The 15,353-nt window shown below is 42.4% G+C and overlaps 3 non-coding genes and 1 pseudogene across 3 annotated transcripts; all 4 read left to right on the plus strand.

Annotated features, from left to right (window-relative positions):
- Positions 1-2,371: 2,371 nt before the first annotated feature.
- On the plus strand, positions 2,372-2,580 carry LOC141232519 (U2 spliceosomal RNA; annotated as a pseudogene).
- Positions 2,581-3,689: 1,109 nt separating this feature from the next.
- On the plus strand, positions 3,690-3,880 carry LOC141232410 (U2 spliceosomal RNA). Its single transcript, XR_012298662.1, has one exon. It is a non-coding gene; the product is annotated as a U2 spliceosomal RNA (small nuclear RNA).
- A 7,000-nt stretch (positions 3,881-10,880) lies between these two features.
- LOC141232537 (U2 spliceosomal RNA) lies at positions 10,881-11,073 on the plus strand. The gene has a single exon (XR_012298774.1). It is a non-coding gene; the product is annotated as a U2 spliceosomal RNA (small nuclear RNA).
- Positions 11,074-12,182: 1,109 nt separating this feature from the next.
- Positions 12,183-12,373, plus strand: LOC141232609 (U2 spliceosomal RNA). Its single transcript, XR_012298794.1, has one exon. It is a non-coding gene; the product is annotated as a U2 spliceosomal RNA (small nuclear RNA).
- Positions 12,374-15,353: the final 2,980 nt, after the last annotated feature.

Here is a 15,353-nt window from a genome sequence, read left to right on the forward strand (position 1 = left end):
TGGATGGTGTTTGTGTGAGTGGGGAGGATGTAATGAAGGAAGTGGTCACGTTTTATGCTGAGTTGTTTGGCAGGAAGTGGGTGGATGAGAGTTTGAAAGAAGAAGTGCTTAAGACTTTGGATTGTAAGGTGGATAAGGATGGATGTTCTGGTCTATGTGAGGCAGTGATTGAGGAGGAAGTTAAGAAAGCGGTGTTTGGTGCAAGGAAAAATGTGACGCCTGGGAAGGATGGTTTGCCTGTGGAGCTATATGTTATGATGTGGGAAGTGATGGGTATGGATTTAGTGGAAGTGTGTCAGTTTATGTGGGAGAATGGGATGCTTGCGAGTTCAATGAAGGAGGGAGTGGTGGTCTTAATCCATAAGAAAGGGGATAAAAGGTGTTTGAGTAATTGGAGGCCAATTACGCTTCTGAACGCCGATTACAAGGTATTCAGTAAAATTTTGGCGTGTCGGATGCGTGTGGTTGTAGCTGATGTGATTGGTAAAGATCAAGTGTGTGCAGTGCCTGGTAGATGTATGACGGATAATCTGTGTCTTTTAAGAGATGTGTTGTGGGATTGTAAAGTAAGAAAGCAGAAGTGTATGGTGATGGCTGTTGACTTTGAAAAGGCGTTTGATCGCGTGTCTCATGTGTTTCTATTTGAGGTTTTGCGTAGAATGGGTTTTCCGGAGAAATTTGTGCGTGCCATGAGAGGATTGTATGGGGAGGTGGTGAGTGAATTTCTGGTGAATGGGTTTTTGAGTGAGAAAGTGTGTATTAGGTCTGGTGTGAGGCAAGGTTGTCCCATGTCACCGGTATTATTTGTGTGTGTGATTGAGCCACTGCTGTGTATGATTCGGAAAGAGAAAGTGGTGCGTGGTTTGTTAGTGCCAGGGAGTGGTGGAATGACTGTGAAAGTCTTAGGATATATGGATGATGTAGTAGTGGTGAGTGAGAGTGTGGCCTCTATGGAGAGAGTAAAATTGTTGTTGAATTTTTTTTGTGGCGCGTCAGCGTTTCGTGTGAATTGGAACAAATGCATGTTTAAATGTTTTGGTGACAATAGGATTAAGATGGATGGTGTGGCTGGTGTGAATGGTGCAATTAAAGTGTTGGGAGTTTTTTTTAATGATGATTTGAAAGGTTATGAGAGTTGGGATGAATGTGGTGAGCGGATTGTGCGGAAGATGAATTTTTGGAAGTTACGTTCTTTGTCTTTGGTAGGGAAGGTTCTTATTATTAAGGCTGTTATTCTCCCTATTTTGCTTTATGTTTCTTGTATTTTTCCAGTGCCCTATAGGAAAATTAAAAAAGTGGAGAAACTAATTTTTGTGTTTTTTTGGGGCAGTAGGATGGAAAGACTTAAGAGAGACATTTTGTTTAAGCAATATTTGTATGGGGGACTGAAGTTTCCGAATATTGAAGTGTTTCTAACATTGCATTTTATTAAGACTACGGTCATTTTGATTGGGAAGAATAATAAAGGGGCATTTATGTGTAAGTATTTGGCTGGATGGATGCTGTATGGTCTGAATTGGGTGAAGCGTGATAAGAATGTGCCTGTTGCTTTTAAGTGTCCTGAGTGGTATGGTTTGATTGAGAAGTTTGTGAGGAAGAATGATTTGTTAGCAGTTGCAATGAAAGACTTTATGTTGGTTAAGAAGGTGATGGGGAAGATGTGTGTGAATGAGTGTGAGAGTAATGTGGTGGGATTGCGTTCTATGGAAGTTGCGCGGGTATGGAAGAAGTTAAGCATTCAAGGTGTGTCGAATAGACAGCGAGATATAGTATGGATGGGCCTTCACAATATTTTGCCAGTGAGGGATTTTCAGAAGAAAAGAGATCTCATAAGATCTGCAGTATGTCCAAGGGATGGTTGTGGAGCGAATGAGACGGTGAGGCACCTTATGTGGGATTGTAATTTTGCGTATGATGTGTGGAAAGGTGTGGGTGGACTGTGTAAAGGGGTTGCTGGTGTGAAGTTTATTGATTGGAGAGTGGCTATGTTTGGTTTTGGTGCTAGTCGTCGTGGCCTAGAAAGGATGATGTGGTTTATTATGGTGTGTGTGCAGGAGAGCTTGTGGGATGTGAGAAATTTGTGTGTGTTTAAAAGAGTACATTTAACAGTAAATGATTGTATTAGGTTGATCTTAGCAAGACTATATGTAATCTATTTGTGGGATACAAGAGAAGGTGGTGGTGGTGGAACAGATTCTGAAGGTGTGTGGAAATACCTTAAGTGGCAGGATATGGTTAAATACCGTTGATATTTTTTCTGGAAATGTATCTGGCATAGGATTACTTGGATGTATTTTTGTTGAATAATACTTTAATAAAGAAACCACAATGATGTTTATGAAGTGGCAGTATAACTTATGACGAAGTCTGGTTAACTGTTTGCTTATATCTAAACCTGAGTGGTTTTAAAAAAAAAAAAAAAAAAAATCTGTTCTTATCAGTTTAATATCTGATACGTCCCCTATCTGGGGACCATATATTAAATGGATTTTTAGAACAGGGAGATGGAAAAAGAGCTTGCTCTGTCCACTCCACGCATTGACCTGGTATTGCAGTATCTCCAGGACCGGTGCACCCCTTCTTTAATGCAGTTTCTAAAATCAGAAAGTATTGAATTCAATGTTTTTTGTTCATTTTGCTTGTTTGTTGGATTTTGGGATGGACTCTTTGGCTTTGCTTTTCTTCTCCTCATTGGATTTTTCATGTTCAATGTTGCAGAAGCCAGATGACAAGCTCATTTTGGTTCAACTTCAGCAACTGTGCATTGCATTGCCATGTAATGTAACGCAATGCTATCTTTCTAGCTCTCCCTCTTTACTTCCTTTTGGATAAACAGACATATTAGGCAAGCATTTTGGAGCTTTCACCTAAATAACTACAGGTGGTGAGATAAGCTGCACAATATAATTGACCTTTCAGTATATTGTTGCACACACACCATCTATTTAGCAAATGCCCTTGTTATCAACAGCAGCCTTTTAAACTCACCTGAGCTAACAGGTATGTGCGCTGGTTACTCTGCTGCGCTTAAAATTTCTTTTTTGGTTTGCTACAATGCCTTTTCTGAAACGTTGTCTCCCTCTGCTGGAACACTGACTTCTTTCAATTAATGCCTGCAGACTATAAAAGAGAACCCAACCCAAAAAGTTTGGTTGATTAGTCTGTGGCATTCTGTTAAACTGTTGCTTATGGCGGTCTCTGTGAGCTTCTCAGCGACATTCAGCCAGCCAGGTATCCTGCCTGCAGTAGATGGAATGTGGCAATGGAACGCTGGCTGCGCATGTCATAATAGGCTCTGAGCCTTTATATACCTGCGCACAGCAGCAGCCACCTTCAGTCTGCTGCTGGACAGCCAGCAGCAGCAGGAGAGGTAAGTAATCAGCAGCCCTCCTGCTAAGGGTAGACAGCTGCTCGTTCCACCCCACCCCCTGCCTTAATTGGTTCTCCTCCCTTCCAACGGTGTTGAGGCGGGTGGGAACAGCAGGGGGTGAGGGTGCTGTGTTTAAAGAGGTGGAGTTATGCAGATCTAAAACGCGTGGATTGCAGCAGCAGCAAGCCGAAAAGTGCAGGCATGTAAGGGATCTAGAGGTTGACAACATGTCTTCTTAACGGGAGTCCAGGAGCTCATCTCCACAAATGGACTCTTCAGGATCCTTGGGTGGCTCCGTAGTTCGAAACCAATTCTGGTTATCGCTTCTCGGCCTTTTGGCTAAGATCAAGTGTAGTATCTGTTCTTATCAGTTTAATATCTGATACGTCCCCTATCTGGGGACCATATATTAAATGGATTTTTAGAACAGGGAGATGGAAAAAGAGCTTGCTCTGTCCACTCCACTCATTGACCTGGTATTGCAGTATCTCCAGGACCGGTGCACCCCTTCTTTAATGCAGTTTCTAAAATCAGAAAGTATTGAATTCAATGTTTTTTGTTCATTTTGCTTGTTTGTCGGATTTTGGGATGGACTCTTTGGCTTTGCTTTTCTTCTCCTCATTGGATTTTTCATGTTCAAAGTTGCAGAAGCCAGATGACAAGCTCATTTTGGTTCAACTTCAGCAACTGTGCATTGCATTGCCATGTAATGTAACGCAATGCTATCTTTCTAGCTCTCCCTCTTTACTTCCTTTTGGATAAACAGACATATTAGGCAAGCATTTTGGAGCTTTCACCTAAATAACTACAGGTGGTGAGATAAGCTGCACAATATAATTGACCTTTCAGTATATTGTTGCACACACACCATCTATTTAGCAAATGCCCTTGTTATCAACAGCAGCCTTTTAAACTCACATGAGCTAACAGGTATGTGCGCTGGTTACTCTGCTGCGCTTAAAATTTCTTTTTTGGTTTGCTACAATGCCTTTTCTGAAACGTTGTCTCCCTCTGCTGGAACACTGACTTCTTTCAATTAATGCCTGCAGACTATAAAAGAGAACCCAACCCAAAAAGTTTGGTTGATTAGTCTGTGGCATTCTGTTAAACTGTTGCTTATGGCGGTCTCTGTGAGCTTCTCAGCGACATTCAGCCAGCCAGGTATCCTGCCTGCAGTAGATGGAATGTGGCAATGGAACGCTGGCTGCGCGTGTCATAATAGGCTCTGAGCCTTTATATACCTGCGCACAGCAGCAGCCACCTTCAGTCTGCTGCTGGACAGCCAGCAGCAGCAGGAGAGGTAAGTAATCAGCAGCCCTCCTGCTAAGGGTAGACAGCTGCTCGTTCCACCCCACCCCCCGCCTTAATTGGTTCTCCTCCCTTCCAACGGTGTTGAGGCGGGTGGGAACAGCAGGGGGTGAGGGTGCTGTGTTTAAAGAGGTGGAGTTATGCAGATCTAAAACGCGTGGATTGCAGCAGCAGCAAGCCGAAAAGTGCAGGCATGTAAGGGATCTAGAGGTTGACAACATGTCTTCTTAACGGGAGTCCAGGAGCTCATCTCCACAAATGGACTCTTCAGGATCCTTGGGTGGCACCGTATTCCGAAACCAATTCTGGTTATCGCTTCTCGGCCTTTTGGCTGCGATCGTATGACTGTACCTTGATTGGTGCGAGTCTCCTGGAGGAATCCGGACCCTTTTGTGGAGGATTTTCTGCTTTTTCCTGTGGTATTCCATACCGACAGAATCCAAGATGTCTTTTGTGAAGAACACCATCCGTTTGTCCGTGGATCCATCTGACCAGAACAAGAACAACGTGGTTTTCATTGTCCAAGACATCGTTGAAGGCAAAGCTGGAGCAAGACGTTCTGAGATCTTCAGTGTCAACGAATTTTCACGTCAAGGTAATTATGACGTTACCTTTATGGACCAGGATGTTTGCCTTAATGTCTTTGAATGGCTCCCTGGTCACTCTAGTGACCCCTGCTTGGAAGGAGTTAGATGGGAACCTTTGTTTGGTCTGCAAGAAAAGGAGGTGACTGTGACTGTCTATAACCCTTTTACAGACCCTGAGCTGCTGGAGTGCTTCCTCTCTCGCTACTGTGAATATGTGCGGAAGGGAGTGAAGCAAGTCAATTGTCTAGGAATCTTTAACTGTCAGTATAAATTCCGTGTGAAATTGAAAAGGCATCCTGACAGTGTGGGGGGCTTTAGACACCCTCCATCAAATTTTTCCGTTGCAGGCCATAGAGGTTTCCTCTTTTACCCAGGCCAGCCCATGTTTTGCCGTAGATGCTTTTCTTTCGGACATACCATGGTAACATGCCTTAAAGGGCAGTGTTGCCGAAATTGCAGAAAGGAGGGGCATATGGCCAACCAGTGTCCAGAGGCCAAGTCCTGTGATGTCTGTGGCAGTAGTGATCACATGTATAAGGACTGTCCTATGAGTGCACCTAGACGTTCTGATAAAGAACAGAAGGAGGAGGAGCTGGAGAGGAGGCAGATGGCAAGCGCACTGAAAGTGCTGGAAAGATTGGAGAGGGAGGAGAGAGAGGGAAGGAGGCGGGAAACTGGTAGAGCCTCTCCCTCTACGGCGCCAGAGGAGGTGTCCCTGAGACCATGTTCTTCTTCTGCTGAAGAAATGAGGAAGAAGCGGAGGGAAGAAAAGGAGTTCTGGAGGGAAGTGGCAAAGGTGGAGAAAAAGGCAGTGTCTGCGAGAATATCTAGGAAAGTGGTGGAAGCAGAGCTGCCTGAGATGATGACTTTTGGAGAGGCAATGGACGCAACAGGATGTGAAGTGCAAATCTCGGAACCCGACAGTCCTGAACACCCTTCGGGTCCTGAAAACATTGAAGATTTTTCTTCGGAGGATGATAGGGGTGCAAAGAAGAGTCGTAGGGAGGATGGTGGGGGCAGTGATGATGCAGATTTTAGTGAGCCTCAGAGGAAGATCAGAACTGCCAGAATGAGGAGTGTGGCTGGTGAAGCCAGCGGGTCGGAAACCAGCTGTTCTGTTCTGATGGCGGAGGAGGATAGTGGTGGTGCTGGATAGTGTCACCATATAATATTGTAAATGTTTTTTCTTTTTGTCCTCTTGTGAGCTTTGGTTTAGGCCAAAGGCTATTTCTTTGTGTAATTGGTGAAGGAGTAGAAGTATTATGGGATTTACCATAGTGTCCCAAAACGTAAGAGTGTTTAAAAGTAAAGTAAGAAGAGCTGCTATTTTTGAGTTTTTAGCTATGCAAAATGCATCTATTTTTGTTTACAACAATGTGGGGTAGTGGATGGTGTGAAAGGGGATGAATGGTCTTATGGAGCGTCTGTGTGGTCGGGGAGTGCATGTAATAAGAATGATGGTGTGGGTATTTTGGTTAAAGGAAGGGAGGTTGTTTTGAGTGATTATTTGGTTATTGAGGTGGGGAGATGTATCCTTGCTAATTTTGTATACAAGAATGTAAAGTTTTGTGTTATTAATGTTTATGCGCCAGTTGAAAAAAATGAGCGCAAAAATTTATTTGAAAAAATTAAGCTTTTTGTTCCAGGAAGAATACCTGTGGTAATTGTGGGTGATATGAACTGTGATGTGGGGAGAGTGAATGTGGATGTGTCTGGGAAAGCATTATTGGAGTTAGTGAATGATTTTGGGTTGTGTGATATGCAGCGCGTGTGTAACATGAATCCTTTGTTGAACACTTTCTTTTCTGAGAGTGGTAGGGTACAATCCAGATTGGATTATTGTTTTATTTCTAAAAATATGGTTTCTGTTAATTATAGGCAGGAAAACGTTCTTTTTTCAGATCATGTGTGTATGTTGTGTGAGTTGGATATAAAAGTTGATGGAGTGTTTGGGAGAGGATTGTGGAAGTTAAATGTTAAACTGTTAGAGAATGAAGATGTGAGAAAGGATTATGAAAGGCGGTATGAAGAATGGTGTAAGCATAAAAATGAGTTTGGGAATGTTTGTGAGTGGTGGGACTGGGTGAAGAAACAAACAAAAATGTTCTTTAAAAATTTAGGATACAAGTATGCAGCAATTAAAAGAGAGAGTTTTGTTAAACTGAACTCGCGGTTGAGCGGTTTGTATAAGTTAAGGGAAGGAGGAGTTGAGGTGGAGGAGGATATTTTAGAGGTAAAAAAGGAGATTAGTGAGTTTTTGTTGGAGAGAGGGAGAAGCATAGTGTTTAGGGCAAAGATTGATAAGATGGAGCAGGATGAGAAATGTTCTCGGTTTTTCTTTAAAAAAGTTTTTGGAAAGAAACAGAGTATGAGCGTGGTGTATGGAGCAGATGGAAGTGAGGTGAGTGGAGAGGATATGTGTGAAGAGGTGGCTAAGTTTTATGAGGATCTGTATGCAGTGAAACAGAGGGATGAATGTTTGGAGAATGATGTTTTGAGTGTGTTAGAGAGTAAGTTGAGTGAAGCAGAAAGAGAGAGAGTGATGGGTGAGGTGACTGGTGATGAGGTATGGAAGGTTATGTGTAGTATGGCTTTGAATAAGACGCCGGGGGAGGATGGCCTCCCAGTAGAATTTTATCGTGTGATGTGGGGTGTGATTGGTAAGGACTTTGTGGATGTATGTAAGTATATGTGGGGAAACATGGAGGTGGCTGAGAGTATGCGTGCAGGTATGGTTGTGTTAATTCCTAAGAAAGGGGATTTGAAAAGTCTGAGGAATTGAAGGCCAATAACGTTACTTAATTGTGATTATTTTTCACAAGAAGTGTCCAGATTAAGTTAATAGTACTTCCGAACATTCAATTATTACCACAAAAGTTTTTTACCAGGATATATAAAGATTACCCAGTAAAACATGAAGTACCAAAATAATTTTAAAATAAATATTTTATTTAAACATATTAAAATCCAGAATTAGACCATAAAAAGAGAAAGGTACCAAACATGAGGAGGCAGGAGAAACAACACTGAAATCTTAGGAAAGTTTGAGCAGTCACACGCCTTCCGAAGAAGCTAATGCAAAACGTGCGCGTCGGGGCAGGAAGCAGGAGCATCCACACTGGTATGGAATAAGTTTCTTACACTTCATTGTTTAGATATACTTATGTATTGAATGTATCCATCTAGTATTAGGTGTTAGTGACAGCAGGAGATCTTTTATTTATTTATATGCACTGAATCGATCACTTCGGCCGCAGGTGCTGTCCATGCAATTAATGAATAATGCGGGTCTATACATCTGTATGCACGAGAGCACTAGTATGCCACAGCACTGCTGCCCTGTTGATTTGATCCAATGTGTGGCATGATGAATTAATTTCTTTTTGACATCCTATGCTGCTATATATTACACCACTACACTCTTTTCATTTGTGATTAGTGCTTCATTCATAGCATAATCAAATTATTATAAGACTGCTCAAAGTTTCCTAAGATTTCAGTGTTGTTTCTCCTGCCTCCTCATGTTTGGTACCTTTCTCTTTTTATGGTCTAATTCTGGATTTTAATATGTTTAAATAAAATATTTATTTTAAAATTATTTTGGTACTTCATGTTTTACTGGGTAATCTTTATATATCCTGGTAAAAAACTTAATTGTGATTATAAAATCTATGCAAAACTTATGGCTAATAGGATGCGTGATGTGATAGAGAGTGTGATTGGGGATGAGCAGTGTTGTGCGGTACCTGGGAGGCGGATTCATGAGTGTGTGTGTATGTTAAGAGATTGTCTATGGGATTGCATGGGTCGTAAGAAGAGTGTATTTTTGTTAAGTTTGGATTTTGAAAAGGCTTATGATAGGTTGTCGCATGGTTTTTTGTTCAGAGTGTTGTTAAAAATGGGTTTTCCGGCTGATTTTGTTGGGCGAGTGAGAAGTTTGTATGCGGGTGTTTATAGCTGTGTTTTAATGAATGGGTATGTGGGTAGGAAAGTGAATGTGTTTTCGGGTGTGCGACAGGGGTGTCCTTTGTCCCCTGTAGCATTTATTTGTGCAATTGAGCCATTGTTGTGTATGCTGAGGAAAGATAAGGTAATTCGTGGTGTGCAAGTGCCGGGAGGTGGAGGAAAAGAATGGAAGGTGAGTGGTTATATGGATGACGTGTGTGTATTATGTGATTCTGAATGTTCGGTGAGGCGGGTGAAGTTGTTAGTGTCTATTTTTTGTGGTGCATCTGCGTTTAAAGTGAATTGGGAAAAGAGTGAGTGTAAGGGTTTTGGAGGCGGAAGTTTAAGTAGGGATGTAGGTGTGAATGTAGTGAATGGACCTATTAAAGTTTTGGGTGTGAAGTTTTCAGAGAGTTTGGATGGGAAAGAAAGTTGGGATGATGCGAAAGGAAAAGTTGAGCAGAAGTTGAATTTTTGAAAATTGAGGAGTTTATCCTTTTTTGGGAAGATTTTAATTGTTAAGAGTGTGGTGTTGCCAATATTTTTATATATTGCGGTAGTATTTCCACCAGGATATATGTGTATGAGAAGCTTGAATAGAATTTTATTTGTTTTTTTGTGGAACTCGAAAATGGAGAGAGCTAGGAGAGAAATTTTGGTTAAAAGAGTGGAAAAAGGTGGTTTGGGTTTTCCGAATTTGGACGTGTTTTTTGGTGTGAATATCGTTGTGTTTGTTTTGAAAGTGATTAGGGCGGATGGAAAGTTTTCATCTATGTGTAGGTATTTATTTGGAGCGTATTTGTTTCGTTTAAAGTGGCAAGAAAGGGATTTGCGATGTCCGATTGCTTTTGAGGTGCCTGTATGGTATGTGTGGGTTTATACGTTTTTGGTGAGGTATGAACTGTGTGATGCAGATGTGAGATTGCTGGAGAATAAGAAGGCTGTGTATAGGATGATTGAATGTAGAGAGGTAGAATGTGGAATAAATATGGTTAGGGGTGGTGATGTGCAGAAGGTTTGGAAGAAAGTGCGGATGAGTGGTATGACCAACAAACAGAGTGAAGTTGTGTGGCAGTCTTTACATGGAGTATTACCTGTGAGAGAGTTTCAGAGGAATAGAGGTTTGGTGAGGAGTGAAATGTGTCCAAGAAATGGCTGTGGTGGAAGGGAAAGTGTGTTGTATGTTTTTTGGAATTGCCAGTATGCTAGAGATGTGATTGGGAGAATGGGGCCTTTGTGTAAAGAATTGTGTGGTGTGAATTTGTTGTCTTTTGAGTTGTTTATGTTTGGTTTGGGAATATGTGATGGGACGAAGGAAAGAGTCTTGTGGTTGATGCTTGCATGTATAAAGGAAGTGTTATGGGATGTGAGGAATGTGTATGTGTTTAAAAGGAAGGAAATTGCTGTAAAGGATAGTGTGAAGGTGATTTTGGGGAAGATGTATGTGTGTTTCCTATGGGACAAAAAGAGGAGAGGGGAAGTGGATGCGGAGGGAATATGGAAAGTTAAAAAGTGGAGATATATTGTTAGTACCTCTTGATTTTTGTTATTGTTGTTTTGAAATATGAAATAAATATTTCCGATGATGATGGGGACAGCAAATTGCGTATTGGATTTGACGCAGCTGTTTTGATGGAATTTTCCTTTGTCTGGTTTCCATAGACTGTGGAATTTCCTCGTCTGAGGAGAAAAAAAAAAAAAAAAAAAAAATCTGTTCTTATCAGTTTAATATCTGATACGTCCCCTATCTGGGGACCATATATTAAATGGATTTTTAGAACAGGGAGATGGAAAAAGAGCTTGCTCTGTCCACTCCACGCATTGACCTGGTATTGCAGTATCTCCAGGACCGGTGCACCCCTTCTTTAATGCAGTTTCTAAAATCAGAAAGTATTGAATTCAATGTTTTTTGTTCATTTTGCTTGTTTGTCGGATTTTGGGATGGACTCTTTGGCTTTGCTTTTCTTCTCCTCATTGGATTTTTCATGTTCAAAGTTGCAGAAGCCAGATGACAAGCTCATTTTGGTTCAACTTCAGCAACTGTGCATTGCATTGCCATGTAATGTAACGCAATGCTATCTTTCTAGCTCTCCCTCTTTACTTCCTTTTGGATAAACAGACATATTAGGCAAGCATTTTGGAGCTTTCACCTAAATAACTACAGGTGGTGAGATAAGCTGCACAATATAATTGACCTTTCAGTATATTGTTGCACACACACCATCTATTTAGCAAATGCCCTTGTTATCAACAGCAGCCTTTTAAACTCACCTGAGCTAACAGGTATGTGCGCTGGTTACTCTGCTGCGCTTAAAATTTCTTTTTTGGTTTGCTACAATGCCTTTTCTGAAACGTTGTCTCCCTCTGCTGGAACACTGACTTCTTTCAATTAATGCCTGCAGACTATAAAAGAGAACCCAACCCAAAAAGTTTGGTTGATTAGTCTGTGGCATTCTGTTAAACTGTTGCTTATGGCGGTCTCTGTGAGCTTCTCAGCGACATTCAGCCAGCCAGGTATCCTGCCTGCAGTAGATGGAATGTGGCAATGGAACGCTGGCTGCGCGTGTCATAATAGGCTCTGAGCCTTTATATACCTGCGCACAGCAGCAGCCACCTTCAGTCTGCAGCTGGACAGCCAGCAGCAGCAGGAGAGGTAAGTAATCAGCAGCCCTCCTGCTAAGGGTAGACAGCTGCTCGTTCCACCCCACCCCCCGCCTTAATTGGTTCTCCTCCCTTCCAACGGTGTTGAGGCGGGTGGGAACAGCAGGGGGTGAGGGTGCTGTGTTTAAAGAGGTGGAGTTATGCAGATCTAAAACGCGTGGATTGCAGCAGCAGCAAGCCGAAAAGTGCAGGCATGTAAGGGATCTAGAGGTTGACAACATGTCTTCTTAACGGGAGTCCAGGAGCTCATCTCCACAAATGGACTCTTCAGGATCCTTGGGTGGCTCCGTAGTTCGAAACCAATTCTGGTTATCGCTTCTCGGCCTTTTGGCTAAGATCAAGTGTAGTATCTGTTCTTATCAGTTTAATATCTGATACGTCCCCTATCTGGGGACCATATATTAAATGGATTTTTAGAACAGGGAGATGGAAAAAGAGCTTGCTCTGTCCACTCCACGCATTGACCTGGTATTGCAGTATCTCCAGGACCGGTGCACCCCTTCTTTAATGCAGTTTCTAAAATCAGAAAGTATTGAATTCAATGTTTTTTGTTCATTTTGCTTGTTTGTCGGATTTTGGGATGGACTCTTTGGCTTTGCTTTTCTTCTCCTCATTGGATTTTTCATGTTCAAAGTTGCAGAAGCCAGATGACAAGCTCATTTTGGTTCAACTTCAGCAACTGTGCATTGCATTGCCATGTAATGTAACGCAATGCTATCTTTCTAGCTCTCCCTCTTTACTTCCTTTTGGATAAACAGACATATTAGGCAAGCATTTTGGAGCTTTCACCTAAATAACTACAGGTGGTGAGATAAGCTGCACAATATAATTGACCTTTCAGTATATTGTTGCACACACACCATCTATTTAGCAAATGCCCTTGTTATCAACAGCAGCCTTTTAAACTCACCTGAGCTAACAGGTATGTGCGCTGGTTACTCTGCTGCGCTTAAAATTTCTTTTTTGGTTTGCTACAATGCCTTTTCTGAAACGTTGTCTCCCTCTGCTGGAACACTGACTTCTTTCAATTAATGCCTGCAGACTATAAAAGAGAACCCAACCCAAAAAGTTTGGTTGATTAGTCTGTGGCATTCTGTTAAACTGTTGCTTATGGCGGTCTCTGTGAGTTTCTCAGCGACATTCAGCCAGCCAGGTATCCTGCCTGCAGTAGATGGAATGTGGCAATGGAACGCTGGCTGCGCGTGTCATAATAGGCTCTGAGCCTTTATATACCTGCGCACAGCAGCAGCCACCTTCAGTCTGCTGCTGGACAGCCAGCAGCAGCAGGAGAGGTAAGTAATCAGCAGCCCTCCTGCTAAGGGTAGACAGCTGCTCGTTCCACCCCACCCCCCGCCTTAATTGGTTCTCCTCCCTTCCAACGGTGTTGAGGCGGGTGGGAACAGCAGGGGGTGAGGGTGCTGTGTTTAAAGAGGTGGAGTTATGCAGATCTAAAACGCGTGGATTGCAGCAGCAGCAAGCCGAAAAGTGCAGGCATGTAAGGGATCTAGAGGTTGACAACATGTCTTCTTAACGGGAGTCCAGGAGCTCATCTCCACAAATGGACTCTTCAGGATCCTTGGGTGGCTCCGTAGTTCGAAACCAATTCTGGTTATCGCTTCTCGGCCTTTTGGCACGATCTGTAGTGGGTTGTGACATTGGGCTGAAGGTTACTGTGGTGGCAGAACCGATTCTTGGCCTTTGGAGATATCCAGTGCTGCTTTTGGGAATCGGTGCTAAAGCTGCAGTGCCTTTTCTTTACGGAGGACGGTGTGTTGGAGGGAGGACGAACTTCGTGGAGGCTGCGATCCGTGTGTGATATTTTCCTTGGTATCTGGAAAAGAAGAGGAAAATCATGGAAACAAGGAGAAACCCTGGAGGAAGGAAGGAGAATCAAGCAAGCAACCCGAATGATTATTTCTCGGAGGAGCATCCGCTGAAGGACACCATCAGGTTCGTGGTTGCTCCTGACCACCGGCAGGTGAAAGATTCTCAATTTATTTTCAATGTTATTTGTAAGCTCTTGAAGATCGACAAGGAGCATCTTTTTTGCTTTCAATCTTTTTTTTCTCGAGGACTTTATGATGTTACGCTTAATAAAGCCTCGCAGTGTGAAAGTGCCTACGCTCTTTATGAAGTAAATAAAGAGAAGGTAGAGCTGGAGGGGGTGAAAGTAATCCCCTGTTTTCAGTTTTCAATGAAAGTACTGACGATTCATTTGTTTAGTCCATTTATTACAGACTCTGAGGTTGAAAGTTACCTATCAATGTATTGTGACAAAATCATCCCTAAGAGACGCGGGGAAACACAGTTTGGAGTGTGGAACGGGAAACGTGTGTATGTGGTATCATTTAGGAAGAACCCGAATGAGGAGGGGGGCGTGTCCAGACCTCCGCCGCAGGTTTATATCAACCATAGCCGCGGTTATTTATTCTTCCCAGGGATGCCACACTACTGCCGTGTGTGTAAAAAATATGGACATCTGGATGCAGAATGTAACAAGTGTTTTAGTTGCATGGGTACTCCTCACCAGATGGATGAGTGCCCTAAAAATAAGAAAAAGGATGTAGAGGAGATGGACACATCGCCTGAAGAACAGCAACAAGAAGCTAAAGATGATGTGGAAGCAGGCATTGCTGCTGAAGAGGAAAAAGGGGAAGAGGAGAAAGAAAGGAGTGAGAAGGAGGAGACAGAAAGAAAGAGAAAAGAGGAAGAGGAGGGACGGGCAATGAAGGAGAAGAAGAAGGAGGAACGGGTTAAAAAATCACAAGAAGAAGAGGAAAGGAAGTTGGAAGAAAGGAAGAGAAAGAAGGAAGAGGAAAAACAGAAGAGGATAGAGGACATAGAAAAAAGGGCCATGGAGATAAAGAAACAGATGGAAAGGAAAAAGAGAGAAGAGCAGAAGAAAGAAGATAAGAAGAAAGAAGATAAGAATGAAAAGAAGAAGATAGAAGAACAGAAGAAAGAAGATCAGAAGAGAGAAGAGAAGAGTCAAATGTTGCAAGAAATTTCTCCACTAAGTAAAGGGAGTAGTTGTGGAGGGGAAAGTGATATTCCAGAAGTAGTGGAGTCCACTCCTACTAATTCCCTGTCGCAGAGTTTACCTTGCACGCAGGTACAAATGGACTGCACAGAAAAATCTCTAAAAAGAAGTGTGGATAGAAGTGATAATGAAGGAATACCATGTGGTGGGAAAGTAAAGGCATTAGAAGCAACAAGTCTGCTGGGGAGTGTGTCATCTTCGGATGTATCAGATCTGGAGGTAGACCCATCTTCTCCGGCAGTAGAGAATGAGGGCGGAGGGAAGAGCCCTGCACTAAATGTTAGAAGATGATCCGCTCAATGTCCCTGAATGTTCAGGGGTTTAACGACCTATATAAGAGAACTGCTTTATATGATTTTTTAAATAATGAAAATATTGATTTTATCTTTCTACAAGAATGTAATTTGACAAAAAAAATAAGCTATGAATATTTACAGGGTAT

This window comes from Phyllobates terribilis, unplaced genomic scaffold, assembly GCF_046119375.1.
Source record: "Phyllobates terribilis strain yellow unplaced genomic scaffold, ASM4611937v1 Scaffold_540__1_contigs__length_1147954, whole genome shotgun sequence".
NCBI classification, from domain to species: Eukaryota; Metazoa; Chordata; class Amphibia; order Anura; family Dendrobatidae; genus Phyllobates; species Phyllobates terribilis.